The sequence below is a fragment of the Amia ocellicauda genome, unplaced genomic scaffold (assembly GCF_036373705.1).
Source record: "Amia ocellicauda isolate fAmiCal2 unplaced genomic scaffold, fAmiCal2.hap1 HAP1_SCAFFOLD_95, whole genome shotgun sequence".
In the NCBI taxonomy this organism is placed as follows: Eukaryota; Metazoa; Chordata; class Actinopteri; order Amiiformes; family Amiidae; genus Amia; species Amia ocellicauda.
Window position 1 is genome coordinate 243,860 of NW_027103020.1, and position 22,786 is coordinate 266,645.

At 43.3% G+C, this 22,786-nt stretch overlaps 4 non-coding genes and 32 pseudogenes across 4 annotated transcripts; all 36 read left to right on the top strand.

The window, feature by feature from the left end:
* Positions 1 to 2,576: 2,576 nt before the first annotated feature.
* On the top strand, positions 2,577 to 2,695 carry LOC136746041 (uncharacterized; annotated as a pseudogene).
* A 215-nt stretch (positions 2,696 to 2,910) lies between these two features.
* Positions 2,911 to 3,029, top strand: LOC136745986 (uncharacterized; annotated as a pseudogene).
* Positions 3,030 to 3,238: 209 nt separating this feature from the next.
* Positions 3,239 to 3,357, top strand: LOC136746085 (uncharacterized; annotated as a pseudogene).
* Positions 3,358 to 3,578: 221 nt separating this feature from the next.
* Positions 3,579 to 3,697, top strand: LOC136746076 (uncharacterized; annotated as a pseudogene).
* A 224-nt stretch (positions 3,698 to 3,921) lies between these two features.
* On the top strand, positions 3,922 to 4,040 carry LOC136746072 (uncharacterized; annotated as a pseudogene).
* A 219-nt stretch (positions 4,041 to 4,259) lies between these two features.
* Positions 4,260 to 4,378, top strand: LOC136746022 (uncharacterized; annotated as a pseudogene).
* A 206-nt stretch (positions 4,379 to 4,584) lies between these two features.
* LOC136746006 (uncharacterized) lies at positions 4,585 to 4,703 on the top strand (annotated as a pseudogene).
* Positions 4,704 to 4,912: 209 nt separating this feature from the next.
* Positions 4,913 to 5,031, top strand: LOC136745988 (uncharacterized; annotated as a pseudogene).
* Positions 5,032 to 5,251: 220 nt separating this feature from the next.
* LOC136746031 (uncharacterized) lies at positions 5,252 to 5,370 on the top strand (annotated as a pseudogene).
* Positions 5,371 to 5,594: 224 nt separating this feature from the next.
* LOC136745991 (uncharacterized) lies at positions 5,595 to 5,713 on the top strand (annotated as a pseudogene).
* A 218-nt stretch (positions 5,714 to 5,931) lies between these two features.
* On the top strand, positions 5,932 to 6,050 carry LOC136746010 (uncharacterized; annotated as a pseudogene).
* Positions 6,051 to 6,267: 217 nt separating this feature from the next.
* LOC136746026 (uncharacterized) lies at positions 6,268 to 6,386 on the top strand (annotated as a pseudogene).
* A 215-nt stretch (positions 6,387 to 6,601) lies between these two features.
* LOC136746080 (uncharacterized) lies at positions 6,602 to 6,720 on the top strand (annotated as a pseudogene).
* Positions 6,721 to 6,940: 220 nt separating this feature from the next.
* On the top strand, positions 6,941 to 7,059 carry LOC136746086 (uncharacterized; annotated as a pseudogene).
* Positions 7,060 to 7,279: 220 nt separating this feature from the next.
* On the top strand, positions 7,280 to 7,397 carry LOC136746082 (uncharacterized; annotated as a pseudogene).
* Positions 7,398 to 7,606: 209 nt separating this feature from the next.
* On the top strand, positions 7,607 to 7,725 carry LOC136745995 (uncharacterized; annotated as a pseudogene).
* A 224-nt stretch (positions 7,726 to 7,949) lies between these two features.
* Positions 7,950 to 8,068, top strand: LOC136745985 (uncharacterized; annotated as a pseudogene).
* Positions 8,069 to 8,278: 210 nt separating this feature from the next.
* On the top strand, positions 8,279 to 8,397 carry LOC136745996 (uncharacterized; annotated as a pseudogene).
* A 224-nt stretch (positions 8,398 to 8,621) lies between these two features.
* On the top strand, positions 8,622 to 8,740 carry LOC136746074 (uncharacterized; annotated as a pseudogene).
* A 212-nt stretch (positions 8,741 to 8,952) lies between these two features.
* Positions 8,953 to 9,071, top strand: LOC136746053 (5S ribosomal RNA). Its single transcript, XR_010816279.1, has one exon. It is a non-coding gene; the product is annotated as a 5S ribosomal RNA (ribosomal RNA).
* Positions 9,072 to 9,281: 210 nt separating this feature from the next.
* LOC136746054 (5S ribosomal RNA) lies at positions 9,282 to 9,400 on the top strand. The gene has a single exon (XR_010816280.1). It is a non-coding gene; the product is annotated as a 5S ribosomal RNA (ribosomal RNA).
* Positions 9,401 to 9,621: 221 nt separating this feature from the next.
* Positions 9,622 to 9,740, top strand: LOC136746087 (uncharacterized; annotated as a pseudogene).
* Positions 9,741 to 9,956: 216 nt separating this feature from the next.
* LOC136745997 (uncharacterized) lies at positions 9,957 to 10,075 on the top strand (annotated as a pseudogene).
* Positions 10,076 to 10,285: 210 nt separating this feature from the next.
* On the top strand, positions 10,286 to 10,404 carry LOC136746007 (uncharacterized; annotated as a pseudogene).
* Positions 10,405 to 10,621: 217 nt separating this feature from the next.
* On the top strand, positions 10,622 to 10,740 carry LOC136746064 (5S ribosomal RNA). Its single transcript, XR_010816290.1, has one exon. It is a non-coding gene; the product is annotated as a 5S ribosomal RNA (ribosomal RNA).
* A 217-nt stretch (positions 10,741 to 10,957) lies between these two features.
* On the top strand, positions 10,958 to 11,076 carry LOC136746091 (5S ribosomal RNA). Its single transcript, XR_010816296.1, has one exon. It is a non-coding gene; the product is annotated as a 5S ribosomal RNA (ribosomal RNA).
* Positions 11,077 to 11,295: 219 nt separating this feature from the next.
* On the top strand, positions 11,296 to 11,414 carry LOC136746095 (uncharacterized; annotated as a pseudogene).
* A 217-nt stretch (positions 11,415 to 11,631) lies between these two features.
* On the top strand, positions 11,632 to 11,750 carry LOC136746096 (uncharacterized; annotated as a pseudogene).
* Positions 11,751 to 12,296: 546 nt separating this feature from the next.
* LOC136746021 (uncharacterized) lies at positions 12,297 to 12,415 on the top strand (annotated as a pseudogene).
* Positions 12,416 to 12,630: 215 nt separating this feature from the next.
* LOC136746090 (uncharacterized) lies at positions 12,631 to 12,749 on the top strand (annotated as a pseudogene).
* Positions 12,750 to 12,964: 215 nt separating this feature from the next.
* On the top strand, positions 12,965 to 13,083 carry LOC136746042 (uncharacterized; annotated as a pseudogene).
* Positions 13,084 to 13,296: 213 nt separating this feature from the next.
* On the top strand, positions 13,297 to 13,415 carry LOC136746018 (uncharacterized; annotated as a pseudogene).
* Positions 13,416 to 13,631: 216 nt separating this feature from the next.
* LOC136745998 (uncharacterized) lies at positions 13,632 to 13,750 on the top strand (annotated as a pseudogene).
* A 215-nt stretch (positions 13,751 to 13,965) lies between these two features.
* Positions 13,966 to 14,084, top strand: LOC136746035 (uncharacterized; annotated as a pseudogene).
* A 216-nt stretch (positions 14,085 to 14,300) lies between these two features.
* Positions 14,301 to 14,419, top strand: LOC136746030 (uncharacterized; annotated as a pseudogene).
* Positions 14,420 to 14,632: 213 nt separating this feature from the next.
* Positions 14,633 to 14,751, top strand: LOC136746019 (uncharacterized; annotated as a pseudogene).
* Positions 14,752 to 22,786: the final 8,035 nt, after the last annotated feature.

Here is a 22,786-nt window from a genome sequence, read left to right on the forward strand (position 1 = left end):
CAGGCTCCTTAGCTGGCTGTGCTGGGGTGTCCTGGTCAGCTCCTCCCTCGCTCTGCGCAGCTCCGTCCTCAGGGTTTGGCTCTGCTCCTCCAGGTCTCTCACTGCTGCTCTCAGCTCATGGATCTCAGCCTTGTGCTGCATCTTTAGTCTGTGCATCTCATCCCGGAGCTGATCGCACAAGGAGGTCTGGGCCAGGGTGCTCAAGGTCTGCTCCCTGAACTCCGCAAACTCCAGCTCCAGCACTGATAGGCATTCCTTTAGTGTTTTAATTTTGCTGGAGAGTTTTGGGGAGACAGGGGGGCAGTCTGTGGGAGATGGGGCACTGTCTGGCTCCGTGTGGCTGGGGGCAGACTGCAGGGTGGCCGGCTCTGGCTCTTGTTTCTCTACCTCAGTCTGCTGCTTTGAGGTGTGGAAGCCGAGAGCTAATTGGTCCAGGCTGCTCTCGCTGCCCTGCACCATGATGGTCCCGTTGTGGTATACATTAAAAGTGAGCATCACACTGTCTGTGTCTTTCTCTACCAGCACTGAGATCTGCCTGCCTCTGCTAATGCCCCTCTTGTTGTTATTGGGGTATGTCTGGCACAGGGTTTTGTGAAAGGTGGTGTAGAACAGTAGATTGTTCTTGACCCTGTTTTCTCCTTTACCGGTGTAGTCTAGGATGAGGGTCTCAGGAGATGCTCTCATCACAGCTTGTTTGTAGTCCTTCTTAGCCTGTGCAGAGCGAATGTCTTCAGGGTATCAGATTTCAAAAGGCAGCTCTGCAGTCAGACTGCTGTTCGATAGATTTCTATCAGTCTCAGTGGCAGTTGGGCTCTCTCCTACTGTCACTCTATTCAAATCGGAGCTCTGCATTTTCATTGGCTGAGTCAACTACTGAGAATGCTTATTTATTTTATTAATACATATTTTTTTGTTTAATTATTTGTCTCTTACCTCCAATTCTTGTCTTCAGCTTTTCTTTTCTGACTTTTCTTCCTGAACTGTCTCTCTGCTTTCTTCTTTTTGTGTTTCTCTTAAAATTATTATTTTTTGAATACTTTTTCTTCTGAATTTCTATTCCATGTCTTCTGTGTATGTTTATAGTGCTATATATTCATTTGTAAATCACAAATTAAATCCGCTTATGTATAAAAACAAATGTTTTTTAGGAGCTCATATTCCTCTCTCTCTCTCTCTCTCTCTCTCAATTAATTTCATTTGTATTGTCAAAGCAATTGGACATACATAAACATACATACATATACACTCACCTAAAGGATTATTAGGAACACCTGTTCAATTTCTCATTAATGCAATTATCTAATCAACCAATCACATGGCAGTTGCTTCAATGCATTTAGGGGTGTGGTCCTGGTCAAGACAATCTCCTGAACTCCAAACTGAATGTCTGAATGGGAATGAAAGGTGATTTAAGCAATTTTGAGCGTGGCATGGTTGTTGGTGCCAGACGGGCCGGTCTGAGTATTTCACAATCTGCTCAGTTACTGGGATTTTCACGCACAACCATTTCTAGGGTTTACAAAGAATGGTGTGAAAAGGGAAAAACATCCAGTATGCGGCAGTCCTGTGGGCGAAAATGCCTTGTTGATGCTAGAGGTCAGAGGAGAATGGGCCGACTGATTCAAGCTGATAGAAGAGCAACTTTGACTGAAATAACCACTCGCTACAACCGAGGTATGCAGCAAAGCATTTGTGAAGCCACAACACGTACAACCTTGAGGCGGATGGGCTACAACAGCAGAAGACCCCACCGGGTACCACTCATCTCCACTACAAATAGGAAAAAGAGGTGAGACATTCAGATGGTAGAGTCAGAATTTGGCGTAAACAGAATGAGAACATGGATCCATCATGTCTTGTTACCACTGTGCAGGCTAGTGGTGGTGGTGTAATGGTGTGGGGGATGTCTTCTTGGCACACTTTAGGCCCCTTAGTGCCAATTGGGCATCGTTTAAATGCTACGGCCTACCTGAGCATTGTTTCTGACCATGTCCATCCCTTTTTGACCACCATGTACCCATCCTCTGATGGCTACTTCCAGCAGGATAATGCACCATGTCACAAAGGTCGAATCATTTCAAATTGGTTTCTTGAACATGACAATGAGTTCACTGTACTAAACTGGCCCCCACAGTCACCAGATCTCAACCCAATAGAGCATCTTTGGGATGTGGTGGAACGGGAGCTTCGTGCCCTGGATGTGCATCCCACAAATCTCCATCAACTGCAAGATGCTATCCTATCAATATGGGCCAACATTTCTAAAGAATGCTTTCAGCACCTTGTTGAATCAATGCCATGTAGAATTAAAGCAGTTCTGAAGGCGAAAGAGGGTCAAACACAGTATTAGTATGGTGTTCCTAATAATCCTTTAGGTGAGTTCATCGTAGCTCTTAATACTCTCTTTCTGTCTGGAGGAGATATAATTGAAGTATTGTACACGTACCCGGCTACTTTCAACACCCATTGCTGCACTGATATTTTTCCCTCCATTTTTCTTTATCCATTTTTTTTTTGCTGGAAGTTCCGTCAATACCCGTCAGCCTTTAAGAGACATCATGCAGCCAGGCCTCTTGGCTTGCGGCCACACCGTCCTGAACGCGCCCAATCTCATCAGATCTCGGAAGCTAAACGGGGCAAGGGTTCGTCAGTACTTGGATGGGTGACCTCCTGGAGATATCAGGTGCTGCAAGTTATTTCGTCTCCTGGGTAACTTTATCGTAGCTCTAAATACTCTCTTTCTGTCTGGAGGAGATATAATTGAAGAATTGTACACATACCCGGCTACTTTCAACACCCTTTGCTGCACTGATATTTTTCCCTCCATTTTTCTTTTTTCTTTTTTATTTTGCTGGAAGTTCCGTCAATAACCTCCAGCCTTTAAGAGACATCATGCAGCCAGGCCTCTTGGCTTGAGGCCACACCGGCCTGAACGCGCCCGATCTCGTCAGATCTCGGAAGCTAAACGGGGCAGGGCCTTGTCAGTACTTGGATGGGAGACCTCCTAGAAATACCAGGTGCTGCAAGCTTTTTACGTCTCCTGGGTAACTTCATCGTAGCTCTTAATACTCTCTTTCTGTCTCCAGGAGATATAATTGAAGAATTGTACACGTACCCGGCTACTTTCAACACCCTTTGCTGCACTGGTATATTTCCCTCTATTTTTCTTTTTTTTTTTGCTGGAAGTTCCGTCAATACCCGCCAACCTTTAAGAGACATCATGCAGCCAGGCATCTCGGCTTGCGGCCACACCATCCTGAACGCGCCCGATCTCGTCAGATCTCGGAAACTAAACGGGGCAGGGCCTGGTCAGTACTTCGATGGGAGATCTCCTGGAAATACCAGGTGCTGCCAGCTTTTTACGTCTCCTGGGGAACTTCATCGTAGCTCTTAATACTCTCTTTCTGTCTGGAGAAGACATAATTGAAGAATTGTACACGTACCCGGCTACTTTCAACACCCTTTGCTGCACTGGTATATTTCCCTCCATTTTTCTATTTTTTTTTTTTTTTTTTTTTGCTGGAAGTTCCGTCAATACCCGCCAACCTTTAAGAGACATCATGCAGCCAGGCCTTTCGGCTTGTGGCAACACCGTCCTTAATGCGCCCGATCTCGTCAGATCTCGGAAGCTAAACGGGGCAGGGCCTGGTCAGTACTTGGATGGGAGACCTCCTGGAAATACCTAGTGCTGCAAGCTTTTACGTCTCCTGGGTAACTTTATCGTAGCTCTTAATACTCTCTCTCTGTCTGGAGGAGATATAATTGAAGTATTGTACACGTATCCAGCTACTGTCAACACCCTTTGCTGCACTGATATTTTTCCATTTATTTTTCTTTTTTCTTTTTTTAATTTTTTTTTTTGCTGGAAGTTCCGTCAATACCCGCCAACCTTTAAGAGACATCATGCAGCCAGGCCTTTCGGCTTGTGGCCACTCCGTCCTGAACGCGCCCGATCTCATCAGATCTCGGAAGCTAAACGGGGCAGGGCCTGGTCAGTACTTTGATGGGAGACCTCCTGGAAATACCAGGTCCTGCAAGCTTTTTACGTCTCCTGGGTAACTTCATCGTAGCTCTTAATACTCTCTTTCTGTCTCCAGGAGATATAATTGAAGAATTGTACACGTACCCGGCTACTTTCAACACCCTTTCCTGCACTGATATTTTTCCCTCCATTTTTCTTTTTTTTTTTTTTTTTTTTTGCTGGAAATTCCGTCAATACCCGCCAGCCTTTAAGAGACATCATGCAGCCAGACATCTCGGCTTGCGGCCACACCGTCCTGAACGCGCCCGATCTTGTCAGATCTCGGAAGCTAAACGGGGCAGGACCTGGTCAGTACATGAATGTGAGACCTCCTGGAAATACCTCGTGCTGCAAGCTTTTACGTCTCCTGGGTAACTTTATCGTAGCTCTTAATGCTCTCTATCTGTCTGGAGGAGATATAATTGAAGTATTGTACACGTACCCAGCTACTGTCAACACCCTTTGCTGCACTGATATTTTTCCATCCATTTTTTTTTTTTTTTGCTGGAAGTTCCGTCAATATCCGCCAGCCTTTAAGAGACATCATGCAGCCAGGCCTCTTGGCTTGTAGTCACACCGTCCTGAACGCGCCCGATCATATCAGATTTCGGAAGCTTAACGGGGCAGGGCCTGGTCAGTACTTGGATGTGTGACCTCCTGGAAATACCAGGTGCTGCAAGCTTTTTACGTCTCCTGGGTAACTTCATCGTAGCTCTTAATACTCTCTTTCTGTCTCCAGGAGATATAATTGAAGAATTGTACACGTACCCGGCTACTTTCAACACCCTTTGCTGCACTGGTATATTTCCCTCTATTTTTCTTTTTTTTTTTGCTGGGAGTTCCGTCAATACCCGCCAACCTTTAAGAGACATCATGCAGCCAGGCATCTCGGCTTGCGGCCACACCATCCTGAACGCGCCCGATCTCGTCAGATCTCTGAAGCTAAACGGGGCAGGGCCTCGTCAGTACTTGGATGGGAGACGTCCTGGAAATACCTGGTGCTGCAAGCTTTTTACGTCTCCTGGGAAACTTCATCGTAGCTCTTAATACTCTCTATCTGTCTGGAGGAGATATAATTGAAGTATTGTACACGTACCCGGCTACTTTCAACAGCCTTTGCTGCACTGATATTTTTCCCTCCATTTTCCATTTTTTTTTTTTTTTTTTCTTGCTGGAAGTTCCGTCAATACCCGCCAGCCTTTAAGAGACATCATGCAGCCAGGCATCTCGGCTTGCGGCCACACCATCCTGAACGCGCCCGATCTCGTCAGATTTCGGAAGCTAAACGGGGCAGGACCTGGTCAGTACATGAAAGTGAGACCTCCTGGAAATACCTAGTGCTGCAAGCTTTTACGTCTCCTGGGTAACTTTATCGTAGCTCTTAATACTCTCTCTCTGTCTGGAGGAGATATAATTGAAGTATTGTACACGTATCCAGCTACTGTCAACACCCATTGCTGCACTGATATTTTTCCATCCATTTTTCTTTTTTCTTTTTTTATTTTTTTTTTTTGCTGGAAGTTCCGTCAATACCCGCCAGCCTTAAAGAGACATCATGCAGCCAGGCCTTTCGGCTTGTGGCCACACCGTCCTGAATGCGCCCGATCTCGTCAGATCTCGCAAGCTAAACGAGACAGGGCCTCGTCAGTACTTGGATGGGAGACCTCCTAGAAATACCAGGTGCTGCAAGCTTTTTACGTCTCCTGGGTAACTTCATCGTAGCTCTTAATACTCTCATTCTGTCTCCAGGAGATATAATTGAAGAATTGTACACGTACCCGGCTACTTTCAACACCCTTTGCTGCACTGGTATATTTCCCTCTATTTTTCTTTTTTTATATTTTTTTTTTGCTGGAAGTTCCGTCAATACCCGCCAGCCTTAAAGAGACATCATGCAGCCAGGCATCTCGGCTTGCGGCCACACCATCCTGAACGCGCCCGATCTCGTGAGATCTCGGAAGCTAAACGGGGCAGGACCTGGTCAGTACATGAATGTGAGACCTCCTGGAAATACCTAGTGCTGCAAGCTTTTACGTCTCCTGGGTAACTTTATCGTAGCTCTTAATACTCTCTCTCTATCTGGAGGAGATATAATTGAAGTATTGTACACGTATCCAGTTACTGTCAACACCCTTTGCTGCACTGATATTTTTCCATCCATTTTTCTTTTTTTATATTTTTTTTTTGCTGGAAGTTCCGTCAATACCCGCCAACCTTAAAGAGACATCATGCAGCCAGGCATCTCGGCTTGCGGCCACACCATCCTGAACTCGCCCGATCTTGTCAGATCTTGGAAGCTAAACGGGGCAGGACCTGGTCAGTACATGAATGTGAGACCTCCTGGAAATACCTGGTGCTGCAAGCTTTTACGTCTCCTGGGTAACTTTATCGTAGCTCTTAATACTCTCTATCTGTCTGGAGGAGATATAATTGAAGTATTGTACACGTACCCAGCTACTGTCAACACCCTTTGCTGCACTGATATTTTTCCATCCATTTTTCTTTTTTTTTTTTTTTTTTGCTGGAAGTTCCGTCAATACCCGCCAACCTTTAAGAGACATCATGCAGCCAGGCCTCTTGGCTTGCGGCCACACCGTCCTGAATGCGCCCAATCTCGTCAGATTTCGGAAGCTAAACGGGGCAGGGCCTGGTCAGTACTTGGATGGGAGACCTCCTAGAAATACCAGGTGCTGCAAGCCTTTTACGTCTCCTGGGTAACTTCATTGTAGCTCTTAATACTCTCTTTCTGTCTCCAGGAGATATAATTGAAGAATTGTACACGTACCCGGCTACTTTCAACACCCTTTCCTGCACTGATATTTTTCCCTCCATTTTTCTATTTTTTTTTTTTTTTTTTTTGCTGGAAATTCCGTCAATACCCGCCAGCCTTTAAGAGACATCATGCAGCCAGACATCTCGGCTTGTGGCCACACCGTCCTGAACGCGCCCGATCTCGTCAGATCTCGGAAGCTAAACGGGGCAGGACCTGGTCAGTACTTGAATGTGAGACCTCCTGGAAATACCTGGTGCTGCAAGCTTTTACGTCTCCTGGGTAACTTTATCGTAGCTCTTAATACTCTCTATCTGTCTGGAGGAGATATAATTGAAGAATTGTACACGTACCCGGCTACTTTCAACACCCTTTCCTGCACTGATATTTTTCCCTCCATTTTTCTATTTTTTTTTTTTTTTTCTTTTGCTGGAAGTTCCGTCAATACCCGCCAACCTTTAAGAGACATCATGCAGCCAGGCCTTTCGGCTTGTGGCCACACCGTCCTGAATGCGCCCGATCTCGTCAGATCTCGGAAGCTAAACGGGGCAGGGCCTGTTCAGTACTTGGATGGGAGACCTCCTAGAAATACCAGTGCTGCAAGCTTTTTACGTCTCCTGGGTAACTTCATCGTAGCTCTTAATACTCTCTTTCTGTCTCCAGGAGATATAATTGAAGAATTGTACACGTACCCGGCTACTTTCAACACCCTTTGCTGCACTGGTATATTTCCCTGTATTTTTCTTTTTTTTTTTGCTGGCAGTTCCGTCAATACCCGCCAGCCTTTAAGAGACATCATGTAGCCAGGCATCTCGGCTTGCGGCCACACCATCCTGAACGCGCCCGATCTCGTCAGATCTCGGAAGCTAAACGGGGCAGGACCTGGTCAGTACATGAATGTGAGACCTCCTGGAAATACCTAGTGCTGCAAGCTTTTACGTCTCCTGGGTAACTTTATCGTAGCTCTTAATACTCTCTCTCTGTCTGGAGGAGATATAATTGAAGTATTGTACACGTATCCAGCTACTGTCAACACCCTTTGCTGCACTGATATTTTTCCATCCATTTTTCTTTTTTCTTTTTTTATTTTTATTTTTTGCTGGAAGTTCCGTCAATACCCGCCAACCTTTAAGAGACATCATGCAGCCAGGCCTTTCGGCTTGTGGCCACACCGTCCTGAATGCGCCCGATCGCGTAAGATCTCGGAAGCTGAACGGGGCAGGGTCTGGTCAGTACTTGGATGGGAGACCTCCTAGAAATACCAGGTGCTGCAAGCTTTTTACGTCTCCTGGGAAACTTCATCGTAGCTCTTAATACTCTCTTTCTGTCTCCAGGAGATATAATTGAAGAATTGTACACGTACCCGGCTACTTTCAACACCCTTTGCTGCACTGGTATATTTCCCTCTATTTTTCTTTTTTTTTTTTGCTGGAAGTTCCGTCAATACCCGCCAGCCTTTAAGAGACATCATGCAGCCAGGCATCTCGGCTTGCGGCCACACCATCCTGAACGCGCCCGATCTCGTCAGATCTCGGAAGCTAAACGGGGCAGGACCTGGTCAGTACATGAATGTGAGACCTCCTGGAAATACCTAGTGCTGCAAGCTTTTACGTCTCCTGGGTAACTTTATCGTAGCTCTTAATACTCTCTCTCTGTCTGGAGGAGATATAATTGAAGTATTGTACACGTATCCAGCTACTGTCAACACCCTTTGCTGCACTGATATTTTTCCATCCATTTTTCTTTTTTCTTTTTTTCTTTTTCTTTTTTGCTTGAAGTTCCGTCAATACCCGCCAACCTTTAAGAGACATCATGCAGCCAGGCCTTTCGGCTTGTGGCCACACCGTCCTGAATGCGCCCGATCTCGTCAGATCTCGGAAGCTAAACGGGGCAGGGCCTGGTCAGTACTTGGATGGTAGACCTCCTAGAAATACCAGGTGCTGTAAGCTTTTACGTGTCCTGGGTAACTTTATCGTAGCTCTTAATTCTCTCTTTCTGTCTGCAGGAGATTTAATTGAAGAATTGTACACGTACCCAGCTACTGTCAACACCCTTTGCTGCACTGATATTTTTCCATCCATTTTTCTTTTTTTTTTTTTTTGCTGGAAGTTCCGTCAATACCCGCCAACCTTTAAGAGACATCATGCAGCCAGGTCTTTCGGCTTGTGGCCACACCGTCCTGAATGCGCCCGATCTCGTCAGATCTCGGAAGCTAAACGGGGCAGGGCCTGGTCAGTACTTGGATGGGAGACCTCCTAGAAATACCAGGTGCTGCAAGCTTTTTACGTCTCCTGGGTGACTTCATCGTAGCTCTTAATACTCTCTTTCTGTCTCCAGGAGATATAATTGAAGAATTGTACACGTACCCGGCTACTTTCAACACCCTTTGCTGCACTGGTATATTTCCCTCTATTTTTCTTTTTTTTTTTTGCTGGAAGTTCCGTCAATACCCGCCAGCCTTTAAGAGACATCATGCAGCCAGGCCTTTCGGCTTGTGGCCACACCGTCCTGAATGCGCCCGATCTCGTCAGATCTCGGAAGCTAAACGGGGCAGGGCCTGGTCAGTACTTGGATGGGAGACCTCCTAGAAATACCAGGTGCTGCAAGCTGTTTACGTCTCCTGGGTAACTTCATCGTAGCTCTTAATACTCTCTTTCTGTCTGCAGGAGATATAATTGAAGAATTGTACACGTACCCAGCTACTTTCAACACCCTTTCCTGCACTGATATTTTTCCCTCCATTTTTCTATTTTTTTTTTTTTTTTTTTTTGCTGGAAATTCCGTCAATACCCGCCAACCTTTAAGAGTCATCATTCAGCCAGGTCTCTCGGCTTGCGGCCACACCGTCCTGAATGCGCCCAATCTCGTCAGATCTCGGAATCTAAACGGGGCAGGGCCTGGTCAGTACTTGGATGGGAGACCTCCTAGAAATACCAGGTGCTGCAAGCCTTTTACGTCTCCTGGGTAACTTCATCGTAGCTCTTAATACTCTCTTTCTGTCTCCAGGAGATATAATTGAAGAATTGTACACGTACTAGGCTACTTTCAACACCCTTTGCTGCACTGATATTTTTCCCTCCATTTTTCTTTTTATTTTATTTTTTTGCTTGAAGTTCCGTCAATATCCGCCAGCCTTTAAGAGACATCATGCAGCCAGGCCTCTTGGCTTGTAGTCACACCGTCCTGAATGCGCCCGATCATATCAGATTTCGGAAGCTAAACGGGGCAGGGCCTGGTCAGTACATGGATGTGTGACCTCCTGGAAATACCAGGTGCTGCAAGCTTTTTACGTCTCCTGGGTAACTGCATCGTAGCTCTTAATTCTCTTTTTCTGTCTGGAGGAGATATAATTGAAGAATTGTACACGTACCCGGCTACTTTCAACACCCTTTGCTGCACTGATATTTTTCCCTCTATTTTTCTTTTTTTTTTTTGCTGGAAATTCCGTCAATACCCGCCATCCTTTAAGAGACATCATGCAGCCAGGCATCTCGGCTTGCGGCCACACCATACTGAACGCGCCCGATCTCGTCAGATCTCGGAAGCTAAACGGGGCAGGACCTGGTTAGTACATGAATGTGAGACCGCCTGGAAATACCTAGTGCTGCAAGCTTTTACGTCTCCTGGGTAACTTTATCGTAGCTCTTAATACTCTCTATCTGTCTGGAGGAGATATAATTGAAGAATTGTACATGTACCCGGCTACTTTCAACACCCTTTGCTGCACTGATATTTTTCCCTCCCTTTTTCTATTTTTTTTTTTTTTTTTTGCTGGAAGTTCCGTCAATACCCGCCAGCCTTTAAGAGACATCATGCAGCCAGGCCTCTTGGCTTGCGGCCACACCGTCCTGAACGCGCCTGATCTCATCAGATCTCGGAAGCTAAATGGGGCAGGGCCTAGACAGTACTTGGATGGGTGACCTCCTGGAAATACCTGGTGCTGCAAGCTTTTTACGTCCCCTGGGTAACTTCATCGTAGCTCTTAATACTCTCTTTCAGTCTGGAGGAGATATAATTAAAGAATTGTACACGTACCCGGCTACTTTCAACACACTTTGCTGCACTGATATGTTTCCCACCATTTTTCTTTTTTCTTTTTTTTTTTTGCTGGAAGTTCCGTCAATACCCGCCAACCTTTAAGAGACATCATGCAGCCAGGCGTCTCGGCTTGTGGCCACACCGTCCTGAATGCGCCCGATCTCGTCAGATCTCGGAAGCTAAACGGGGCAGGGCCTGGTCAGTACTTGGATGGGTGACCTCCTGGAAATACCAGGTGCTGTAAGCTTTTTACTTCTCCTGGGTAACTTTATCGTAGCTCTTAATACTCTCTTTCTGTCTGGAGGAGATATAATTGAAGAATTGTACACGTACCCGGCTACTTTCAACACCCTTTCCTGCACTGATATTTTGCCCTCCATTTTTCTATTTTTTTTTTTTTTTTTATGCTGGAAATTCCGTCAATACCCGCCAGCCTTTAAGAGACATCATGCAGCCAGGCGTCTCGGCTTGTGGCCACACCGTCCTGAACGCGCCCGATCTCGTCAGATCTCAGAAACTAAACGGGGCAGGACCTGGTCAGTACTTGGATGGGAGACCTCCTGGAAGTACCAGGTGCTGCAAGCTTTTTACGTCACCTGGGGAACTTCGTCGTAGCTTTTAATACTCTCTTTCTGTCTGGAGGAGATTTAATTGAAGAATTGTACACGTACCCGGCTACTTTCAACACCCTTTACTGCACAGATATTTTTCCCTCCATTTTTTTATTTTCTTTTTTTTTTTTGCTGGAAGTTCAGTCAATACCCTCCAGCCTTTAAGAGACATCATGCAGCCAGGCTGCTTGGCTTGCGGCCACACCGTCCTGAACGCGGTCGATCTCATCAGATCTCGGAAGCTAAACGGTGCAGGGCCTCGTCAGTACTTGGATGGGTGACCTCCTGGAAATACCAGGTGCTGCAAGCTTTTTCGTCTCCTGGGTAACTTCATCGTAGCTTTTAATACTCTATTTCTGTCTGGAGGAGATATAATTGAAGAATTGTACACGTACCCGGCTACTTTCAACACCCTTTGCTGCACTGATATTTTTCCCGCCATTTTTCTTTTTATTTTTTATTTTTTCTGGAAGTTCCATCAATATCCGCCAGCCTTTAAGAGACATCATGCAACCAGGCATCTCGGCTTGCGGACACACAGACCTGAACGCGCCCGATCTCATCAGATCTCGGAAACGAAACGGGGCAGGACCTGGTCAGTACTTGAATGTGAGACCTCCTAGAAAAACCTGGTGCTACAAGCTTTTACGTCTCCTGGGTAACTTCATCGTAGCTCTTTATACTCTCTTTCTGTCTGGAGGAGATATAATTGAAGTATTGTACACGTACCTGGCTACTTTCAACATCCTTTGCTGCACTGATATTTTTCCCTCCGTTTTCCTTTTTTTTTTTTTTTGCTGGAAGTTCCGTCAATACCCGCCAACCATTAAGAGACATCATGCAACCAGGCCTCTCGGCTTGTGTCCACACCGTCCTGAACGCGCTCGATCTCGTCAGATCGCGTAAGCTGAACGGGGCAGGTCCTGGTCAGTACTTGGATGGGTGACCTCCTGGAAATACCAGGTGCTACAAGCTTTATACGTCTCTTGGGTAACTTCATCGTAGCTCGTAATACTCTCTTTCTGTCTGGAGGAGATATAATTAAAGTATTGTACACGTACCCGGCTACTTTTAACACCCTTTGCTGCACTGATATTTTTCCCTCCATTTTTCTTTTTTCATTTTTTTTTGCTGGAAGTTCTGTCAATATCCTCCAGCCATTTAGAGAAATCATGCAGCCAGGCCTCTTGGCTTGCGGCCACACCGTCCTGAACGCGCCCGATCTCGTCAGACCTTGGAAACTAAACGGGCCAGGGCCTGGTTAGTACTTGGATGGGTGACCTCCTGGAAATACCAGGTGATGCAAGCTTTTTACGTATCCTGTGTAACTTCATCGTAGCTCTTAATACTCTCTTTCAGTCTGGAGGAGATATAATTGAAGAATTGTACACGTACCCGGCTACTTTCAACACCCTTTGCTGCACTGATATTTTTCCCTCCGTTTTTCTTTTTTTTTTTTTTTTTGCTGGAAGTTCCATCAATACCCTCCAGCCTTTAAGAGACATCATACAGCCAGGCCTCTTGGCTTGCAACCACACCGTCCTGAACGCGCCCCATCTCGTCAGATCTCGGAAGCTAAACGGGGCAGGGCCTGGTCATTACTTGAATGTGGGACCTCCTGGAAATACCTGGTTCTGCAAGCTTTTTACGTCTCCTGGGTAACTATATCGTAGCTCTTAATACTCTCTTTCTGTCTGGAGGAGATATAATTGAAGTATTGTACACGTACCTGGCTACTTTCAACATCCTTTGCTGCACTGATATTTTTCCCTCCGTTTTTCTTTTTTTTTTTTTTTGCTGGAAGTTCCGTCAATACCCGCCAACCATTAAGAGACATCATGCAACCAGGCCTCTCGGCTTGTGTCCACACCGTCCTGAACGCGCTCGATCTCGTCAGATCGCGTAAGCTGAACGGGGCAGGTCCTGGTCAGTACTTGGATGGGTGACCTCCTGGAAATACCAGGTGCTGCAAGCTTTATACGTCTCTTGGGTAACTTCATCGTAGCTCGTAATACTCTCTTTCAGTCTGGAGGAGATATAATTGAAGAATTGTACACATACCCGGCTACTTTCAACACCCTTTGCTGCACTGATATTTTTTCCTCCATTTTTCTTTTTTCTTTTTTTTTTTGCCGGAAGTTCCGTCAATACCCTCCAGCCTTTAAGAGACATCATGTAGCCAGGCTGCTTGGCTTGCGGCCACACCGTCCTGAACGCGGTCGATCTCATCAGATCTCGGAAGCTAAACGGTGCAGGGCCTCGTCAGTACTTGGATGGCTGACCTCCTGGAAATACCAGGTGCTGCAAGCTTTTTCGTCTCCTGGGTAACTTCATCGTAGCTTTTAATACTCTATTTCTGTCTGGAGGAGATATAATTGAAGAATTGTACACGTACCCGGCTACTTTCAACACCCTTTGCTGCACTGATATTTTTCCCGCCATTTTTCTTTTTATTTTTTCTTTTTTCTGGAAGTTCCATCAATATCCGCCAGCCTTTAAGAGACATCATGCAACCAGGCATCTCGGCTTGCGGACACACAGACCTGAACGCGCCCGATCTCGTCAGATCTCGGAAACGAAACGGGGCAGGACCTGGTCAGTACTTGGATGGGAGATCTCCTGGAAATACCAGGTGCTGCCAGCTTTTTACGTCTGCTGGGTAACTTTATCGTAGCTCTTAATACTCTCTTTCAGTCTGGAGGAGATATAATTGAAATATTGTACACGTACCCGGTTACTTTCAACACCCTTTGCTGCACTGATATTTTTCCCTCCATTTTTCTTTTTTCTTCATTATTTTGCTGGAAGTTCCGTCAATATCCTCCAGCCTTTAAGAGACATCATGTAGCCAGGCCTCTTGGCATGCGGACACATTGTCCTGAATGCGCCCGATCTCATCAGATCTCGGAAGCTAAACGGGGCAGGACCTGGTCAGTACTTGAATGTGAGACCTCCTAGAAAAACCTGGTGCTGCAAGCTTTTTACGTCTCCTGGGTAACTATATCGTAGCTCTTAATACTCTCTTTCTGTCTGGAGGAGATATAATTGAAGTATTGTACACGTACCTGGCTACTTTCAACATCCTTTGCTGCACTGATATTTTTCCCTCCGTTTTTCTTTTTTTTTTTTTTTGCTGGAAGTTCCGTCAATACCCGCCAACCATTAAGAGACATCATGCAGCCAGGCCTCTCGGCTTGTGTCCACACCGTCCTGAACGCGCTCGATCTCGTCAGATCGCGTAAGCTGAACGGGGCAGGTCCTGGTCAGTACTTGGATGGGTGACCTCCTGGAAATACCAGGTGCTGCAAGCTTTATACGTCTCTTGGGTAACTTCATCGTAGCTCGTAATACTCTCTTTCAGTCTGGAGGAGATATAATTGAAGTATTGTACACTTTGTCTTAGGGACAGTCTGGCTAGCAGTGACTGAGTGGTTGACAGACGACAAGCATCGGAATGTACGTGCTCTGTGATGTCATAGCAGTCAGCTGAGAGAGGCTCGTGATGTCATCGCTGAGCTGTCTGTCTGTCTGTCTGTCTGTCTCTCTCTCTCTCTTTCTCTCTCTCTCTCTCTCTCTCTCTTCCTCTCAATTCAATTCATTTGTATTGTCAAAGCAATTGGACATACATACATACATATATATATATATATATATATATATATATACATACATATATACATCTATACATGCTAGAAAGTCATTACAATGTTATCTTAAAGGCTAACTAAGCAGAACATATATCATTATAGAACAGAGTTCATAGGTCAACACATGGTTTTAGGGAACAGGCACGTAGGTCATACCGTTTGACAATGTCTCCAAGGTTCTCATCGTAAATAACAAACAGAAATCAAACTATCTTCTGGGCTGACCTTCTAGCTTGACCGTATCTTTCTTAAGTATACAAGAGAGAAAAACAGGTGTAAGAAAATAATTTCTAATTTTCCTTCTACACATATATACATACATACATACATATGTAGCGTTATGTTGGGTGTATTTTGATAAGAGCATTTGGGCTCTGAGCTGAAGCACTGATCTAAAGAAGACCTCTCCCCCCCCAAAGTTATCAGATTTCCTTAGCTCATCAGCTTGGAACTGGTTTGCATCAAAGTGACAGTTTTGGGGAGGATGGCACCGAGAAGAGGCCAAATAGTTTGGAATTCTGCTATGAGATGTCTGGAGAAAGGGGCCTGTAGGTGATAAAAACTCTTTGAAGTGGATGAGAGCCGAAATCCCGACATAGAGCTACGAACCCAGGCCAACCGGCATTTCCAAAAGATGGCATGGATTGACATCAGTCATAAATAAAGCCTCCCTCCAATAGGACACTTGGGGCTGAAACCGAAATCGAATCTCAAGAACTCAGGGACCAATCACCTACTGATCTGACAGACTATAAGGAACAGCGGACAGTCTTTCTCTCTCTCTCTCTCTCACCTGAACCAGAATCTCGCTGCCACAGCTCAACCTGTAGCTCTGTTGCCAGAACCGGAATCAGAAACCAACCAAGTCTTTGCCGGCAACAGAAGAGTTAAACTGGGAGAAGGAGATTGAGCGAAGAATTATTTTAAAGGACTTTATTAAATAAATAACTTCACAGACCCACCTGATCAGTGGAGTTTTACAGCTGGACAATTGACTAAGTCGACTGAATACAAAAGTGTCAGTCACTTAAATAGCTATTTGAGTCTTAAGAAACTTGACCCTTGGAATAAACAGGGCCCTGCTTTCCTCAAAGACTTTGTCTTCAAGTAACTACGGTGGAACCCTGCTTACAAAGAAGATTTTGTGCACTACCTTGGAGCCTTCAAACCAGTGGAAAATCTGTTTGGAAAAGACTCTACATTCGCGAAACCCCAACTTCCAGGTGCATCGACTGAGTGGAAGTTCTTGGACAAAGCCGAACCGGACTGCCTTTGTTCCAAACCACACGGACCTCGTGCCGTGTGCTGTTATCTGAGCCCGAAGCCAGAGAGGCCTCTCTGCGACGAAGTTCACATAAGTTTAACAGTTTGGAGTTCATGATTCATGACATTTGAGAAATCAATTAGAAATGTTAATCTGTGATTCATAACTCTAGAATGTGTAATATCATTTAGTTTTCTTAAATATAAATGTGTGTTGCATTCAACTGTTTTGTTGATAATTTTAGAAATAAAATCTGACAACGCCGAGAAATATCTTCTCATTCCTGTTTAACTGTTTAGTCTGAAATTGACACAAGTTAATAGACACCAGATTATAGGTGGCCCTGCCTATCCTTAATCATTGAATAATAATCAGTTAAGGGAAATTGTGGTAACAAGTAATGATAGGATCTTTCTCTCCACCTAAACGTTAATGAGACTGATATATATATAACGAGAAGTTACCTGACATAAATACTAACCTGCGTAGTTATTGAATGTCTGACTAACAATACTAATGAGAGACTCACCTTCGTCTTACTAACCGGTATTGTAGTCAATGTGTTTATAACCTTTTTTGTTTAATGATTTGTGTGTTATCATATGCGATCCCATGGTCTTTGATTTGGTCACGGAAGTGATTTGTCTTTGATTTGTTGATCTAGAGTTGAATTTTAATTAGTTTTTCCCTTTTGTATAATTAGTGTAGTGCTACATTTAGTCTTTGTTTTTGAATAAATTTGACAATTTATATCTTTGGAATTGGTGTCTGCATCCAATTATTACAGAAAAGAGTTCTACAAGATTCCAGGATTCGTGATAAGGTGATACTATAAATTCACTTCTTTAATTGAATTTTATAAGTGTACCTTACGCTACACCTTTGACCACCACGTCTTCCTCCTCCCACTGCTTGACCTCTATTGTGACCTGGATCACCTGCCGGCTCCATGTTATCGCTGTGTTGTTGAGGTGGATAGCACGCATTTCACTCGATACTCGTACCACAATGTGAAATCAATCATCAATAACCAGTTGGCAGTATTGGAAAAGCAATTACAAGGGCCTGCATACATACAGTAATGTCAAATCTGATGTGGAAGAACAATTCCTTTATCCCTCTGTTCTCCACCAGGGTTGTGCTGATCGCCTCGATTGGCAAGTTTGCAGTGTGAGGAGTGGATCCATGTCGTCGTTCCTAGGCACTTCACAGCTGTGTGGGTGGTCAGGAGCACCTGGTAGGGCCCTGTCCACCTGGGCTGTTGGGAGGACTTTCTCTTGTGTGCTTTGATATACACAGTCATCTTGCTGGAAGGGGTGGTAAACCTGCTGGGATGGTTCAGTCTGGGCGGCTTTCATCTGTGAATGGACAGCTTCGAAAGCACGTGTTAGTCCCATACAAAAAGACAACATAGCATCATCCATCAAGTGGATGTCCATTTCCCTTACAGACAATGGAGGAGTGATGGAGAGTCTCATAAGTCATCCCATAATAATCTCACACGGAGAAAGACCTGTTTTTCTCAATTTGCTGACGATTTCATTGTCATTAGGACTATAGGAAGGGGATCTGGACGTTTGAGTCCTGTTTGTTTGCATATATTAGACAGCTTATTCTTTAATATCCCATTTTGTTTCTCCACTGCTCCAGCTGACTGAGCCTGATGGGGCAGTGAAAATGTTGTTTACCTCGCAGGGCTTTGCATAGTTCCTGCACTATTGTCCCAGTGAAGTGAGTGTTCCTATCACTGGAAATTTCCCTGGAATGCGAAATCTACATATAACATCCCTTAACTGTATTTTTGCTACTTTTACTACTTCAGCCTTCCTACGGGATAGGCTTCAACCCATTTAGAACACCTATATATTATTACAAGTATATATTCATATCCACAACATTTAAGCTTTTGAACACAATCTATTTGCATATTGCAGGATTATGAGCTTGACAAATGTGGCAAGTTCTACAATATTGCTAAGCTGTTACTATAAAACCTGGGGCAAACCAATTTAAAAGACTGATGCACACATCCCCCCTTTGCCCGTGTGGCCAACACCATGCGCCACATGGGCAAACCAGGGAAAGAGTGCCTGTGAGGCAACCAATGCATTAGCAAATGTTTGAGCTCTCTTATGGAAGGTGCAGTGGCCAGTTGCAATTTCCTGGAGCTTTTACAGTGCATCTCAAATTAAATTTCATCCAGCCCCAGGTCATAAAAGTCAAACCCTAGTTACGACATACATAACACATACATTTTGTTGCTTCAAAGAGAATACAAAAGTCAGCAAAACATTCTTTTTTACAAATTCAGTTTGTAAACTGTATTGTACATATATTTGTTGCGTTTTGATTTATAAACATTATACATTGTACAAATCTTAAGTGAAGGGCAATGGACTGATTCTGACTTCATGGCTGTCATTCTATTCATTTGAATAATGTGACATCTCCACTAATAGTACATTATAAATTAAACTATCAATAGAAGAATATGTGCTACTGCGGACGTCATCTGAGCAGTTTCACAATATATTGTAGATTCCTATAATCTGGAAAACCTTTAATTATAGTATTTTAACTTATTTCTCCACTGAGTCAAGCATCACTTCAGCGTAGTGGACCTCAGCATTGGTCTGTTCAAGTTGCTGTGAGGCTGTCTTTAAAGCCGCGCCCTCGGCCTACTGTGTCTCAACAAGAACACCAGCATCTTCTCCATATGGGTCAGACATCGGTTCCTTCAGGACACGATTCATAATATGCATATCTGCCATGTGGAATAAATCAGTCTGAAGACACAATGTGTGGTTCACACAACATCAGAGATCGTCCTTATAAAAGGCATCTCTATCACATTAGTTGACATTCGCACAATCTATAAGGTTTCTAGTAAAGGGACAATTCAAAATAATAATAATCTTGATTCCAATTTATCTCATTTATCAAATTATTTCAGTACAGCACTCAGCTGTCGTCAGCAGCATCATATCTCCTGTGTTTATTGAATCAGCTTTACTTCCTAGTGTAGATACTCTTTTTGTGTGGAGTTGTCAAAGTTTCAAAACAATGTGCTTATCTTTGTCCTTTTATCTAACTTAAATACCTGAGAACATTACAATAACTATTACAGCAGCTCCTTCAACACCATAGTTAATAGTAGTTGGGTAAATGATGGCAGTTATTAATCTTTGTTTCTCAATTCATTTTTTACCAATAAACCATAATTTGAAATTATTTCCATACTCCTATTATTCCTATTTTCATTATTATTAGTTTTATGCGGTTGTCATCTAGTATGTGATGTATTCGTCTGTATCAACATCAATATTATTATCATTATTAATACAAGCAGTGTAAATTACCATTCATTACACTCTTGCTCTGTTTGTAATAAGTTATGAACCCTTACACGTACTTACAGTCTCTGCCTTGTCTCTGACTTCTCTCTCTCTCTCTCTCTCTCTCTCTCTCTCATCTCAGGCTGCTTGTCTGCTCAGGCGAACAGGGGGAGCAGAGGAGCACATACGGCCCTTGCCCCCTGCCCCCCTCTTCCTAATTGATAGGGTATTTCTGTTTGTGAAAGGACTATTTCCAAACAGTTTTATAACTTGCCATGACTATGTTTCATTAAATTAGTTATGTTACACCTTTAGTTATACCTGTAGTAACTTCATTATTTTCCCTCATATTCCAGTCAATCACCATCAGAGTCTCTCGTGGCAGTACATTTGTCTCACACAGAACAAACTCTCCTTTCTCAACCGCTTTCAATTTTGGATAACATCGCACTGCATCCCAACAGCTGTTCTTTCTCCTATTCCTAATTTCTTACAAGAAAATGCAAGTTATATTTGATCGATTTGTATTATTACTATTTATATACATTTCACTACATTATTGTAGTTAATGAATGTATTTAATCTTTGGAAAATAAGCCTTTTCATTGATCTCAATAATGATGTCCAGGTACTTCAGGAAAGCACATTTTCAAAAAATGTGTCCAGTCAATGATTTCCCCAACTAAGAACCTGCGTGGGCACTAAGACTGTCCTCCTGCGCGGCTCATGTCTTTATTGTGTCACTTCCTCCTATTGAAGTCCAATCTACACCAGTACAGGTTCAGAAGAACTGTTCCCGAATCCAGATTGAACTGATCAATAGTTAATTTCTTACCTACACATTGTATTTAGGGATCTATTACTAGGGATTTAAAAACTCTTCATTGTGGAACTCATAGCTTCCAAATGAGCACATCGTTAATTTCCTGGAGTATCTGGTTATCTATTTATCAATATGTAAGAAACCTTCACCGAATGTTTGTGGTTGCCTCGGATTCCTATTTCTAAATTTGGCTCTAATTCCATTTCTAACATGTTACTTTTAACTTCTGTATTCGTAAGACCTATTTAAATAACTTAATTTTGTATTATTATTTCTGTTTGCAATAGCATTCTGTGTACAGTTAAATGCTGACTTTCTTGTAGGTCTGTTATTACAACATATTTAACTGGCGTTTTTTAGCTATCATTCTGTAACTATTTGTGACTTATGACTCTCTTAGTCATATTCTGGACTATACAGTACATGAAAAAGTCAAAATATGGACATTTACCTTGCGCAAACTGAAAACGTACAAACATACAAAGAGACACATATTAATTTATATCCATAGTAAATTCAGATACCATGGTTTTGGTTGGCATGTCATATTGACCTGCAGTGTCTCAAACTACCCTTATTTATTACTTATCTAGTAATTTTCCTTCAGTATCTTGAGGACTGTCATTTATACTGAAAAACATATATATATATATATTTTTAATTTGTCTTCGGGGCATTCAGATTGAATTATGCCTGTTGTCTTTTCTTTCTTTTCTCTAACAAATGTTTTAAGATAGCTAGCTTTGGTTTCTCATTTCTTAATGCTTTGTATTCCTATTTTGCAAAACCGTTTTTAGGTGATCAAGTCTATCTGAATCAAAAGTCCCATCTTCTGGAAACCTTAATTTTCTGTCACCTATTGTCCAGTCAAACGCACCGCTTCACTCCATAGTTATCATACATGTACCTTACATGTGTACCTTTAAGTGGCGGGTCGCCCGTCTTACTAGAGCTGTTCCCACACAGTAACACGTTTTCCCATTTTCTATGTATCGTTTTGTACACAACAACCAAGGCGTGCAAGCCCGCAAAATAACAATAAACGACAGGGGAGAAAACATAGCAAAAAACAAGAAAACACAAATAATACTAAATCCTATATAGGAATAACAACAAACATGCTTTTCAATGTTTGCATTTATAGAACTTGTATATAACTTAATGACTTTTCTTCATTTACCATAAACACTATAAACTTCTATAAACTATAAACACGTTATTTTATATTATCACCGGCGTATCAGATATTGAACAATTAATTAGCGCTCCATTTTTTTTTTTTTTTTTCTAATAGTAGGTCAAACCCACTTAAGCCTGCGGGAACCCAGACAGGAAAACACAGTCCTGTTCCTTCACAAACAAGAAGACACAGTCAAGTCTATGGTAACCCTAAGAAACCATGCTCCTCGGTTATTGGTGTCAATGGATCTCATTATCCTGAAACTTTCATGATCGAAACATGGAATACTGTTTGTCAGTTTCCATAAAACTATGCATTAAGAGTAATGCAACAGTCACTTATCATTTTGAGCAGCTGTATCAATTGATAGTTAGATCTCTGTAATGAAATGAATAGACAGTGATCTCAGATGTAATGTGTGAATTGCATTTTGAAATGGTAATACTTTGATGTAAGTTGTGTCATTTTAGTTCAATGAACAAATGATCTGAGGTTGATGTGTATTGTATCCAAGCAATTGTAAAAAAGTGTTAGAGTTTTGAAAAATGTGCATTTTGATCATCGGGTGTGAGTTTAGTGTCTAGAGTTTTGAAAAATGACATCAAGGTTCTGAAATGAGTGCCAAAGTGATTGTGAAAAAGTGTAATATCAGGGGACAGTGGCTATTAGTGATCTGGCCTTCCGTGGCCTCTGTATTAATGTAACAGGTCACATTGTATGTGTACACTGATACTTGATAGTATAATATAGTACAAGTAAAAAACATACATAGGTATCATAGAAGTATTTTGCAGAAATGATTATGGATAGTTATCAAAATGGAGAGGAAATGCTAAATCCAGTCTCCCCAGGCTGAGCTTCTATTGCTGCACCTGCTAAGTGGCTGCTGGCCCCACTATATGGATAGAGCCACACCAAGTACAAGAGTCTCCCCATTGCTATTTATATCTCCCTATCCAGTCTTCTGTAGGTGTCAGGGTGGGGTGCCTATTCCCCTGCATGCTTTGAAACCTATAGCACCAGGGACGCACACTTGGGATCCGGTTCCTCTGCCCCTCACATACACATGAGGAATCCCAGGTGCTCAATACGTCATA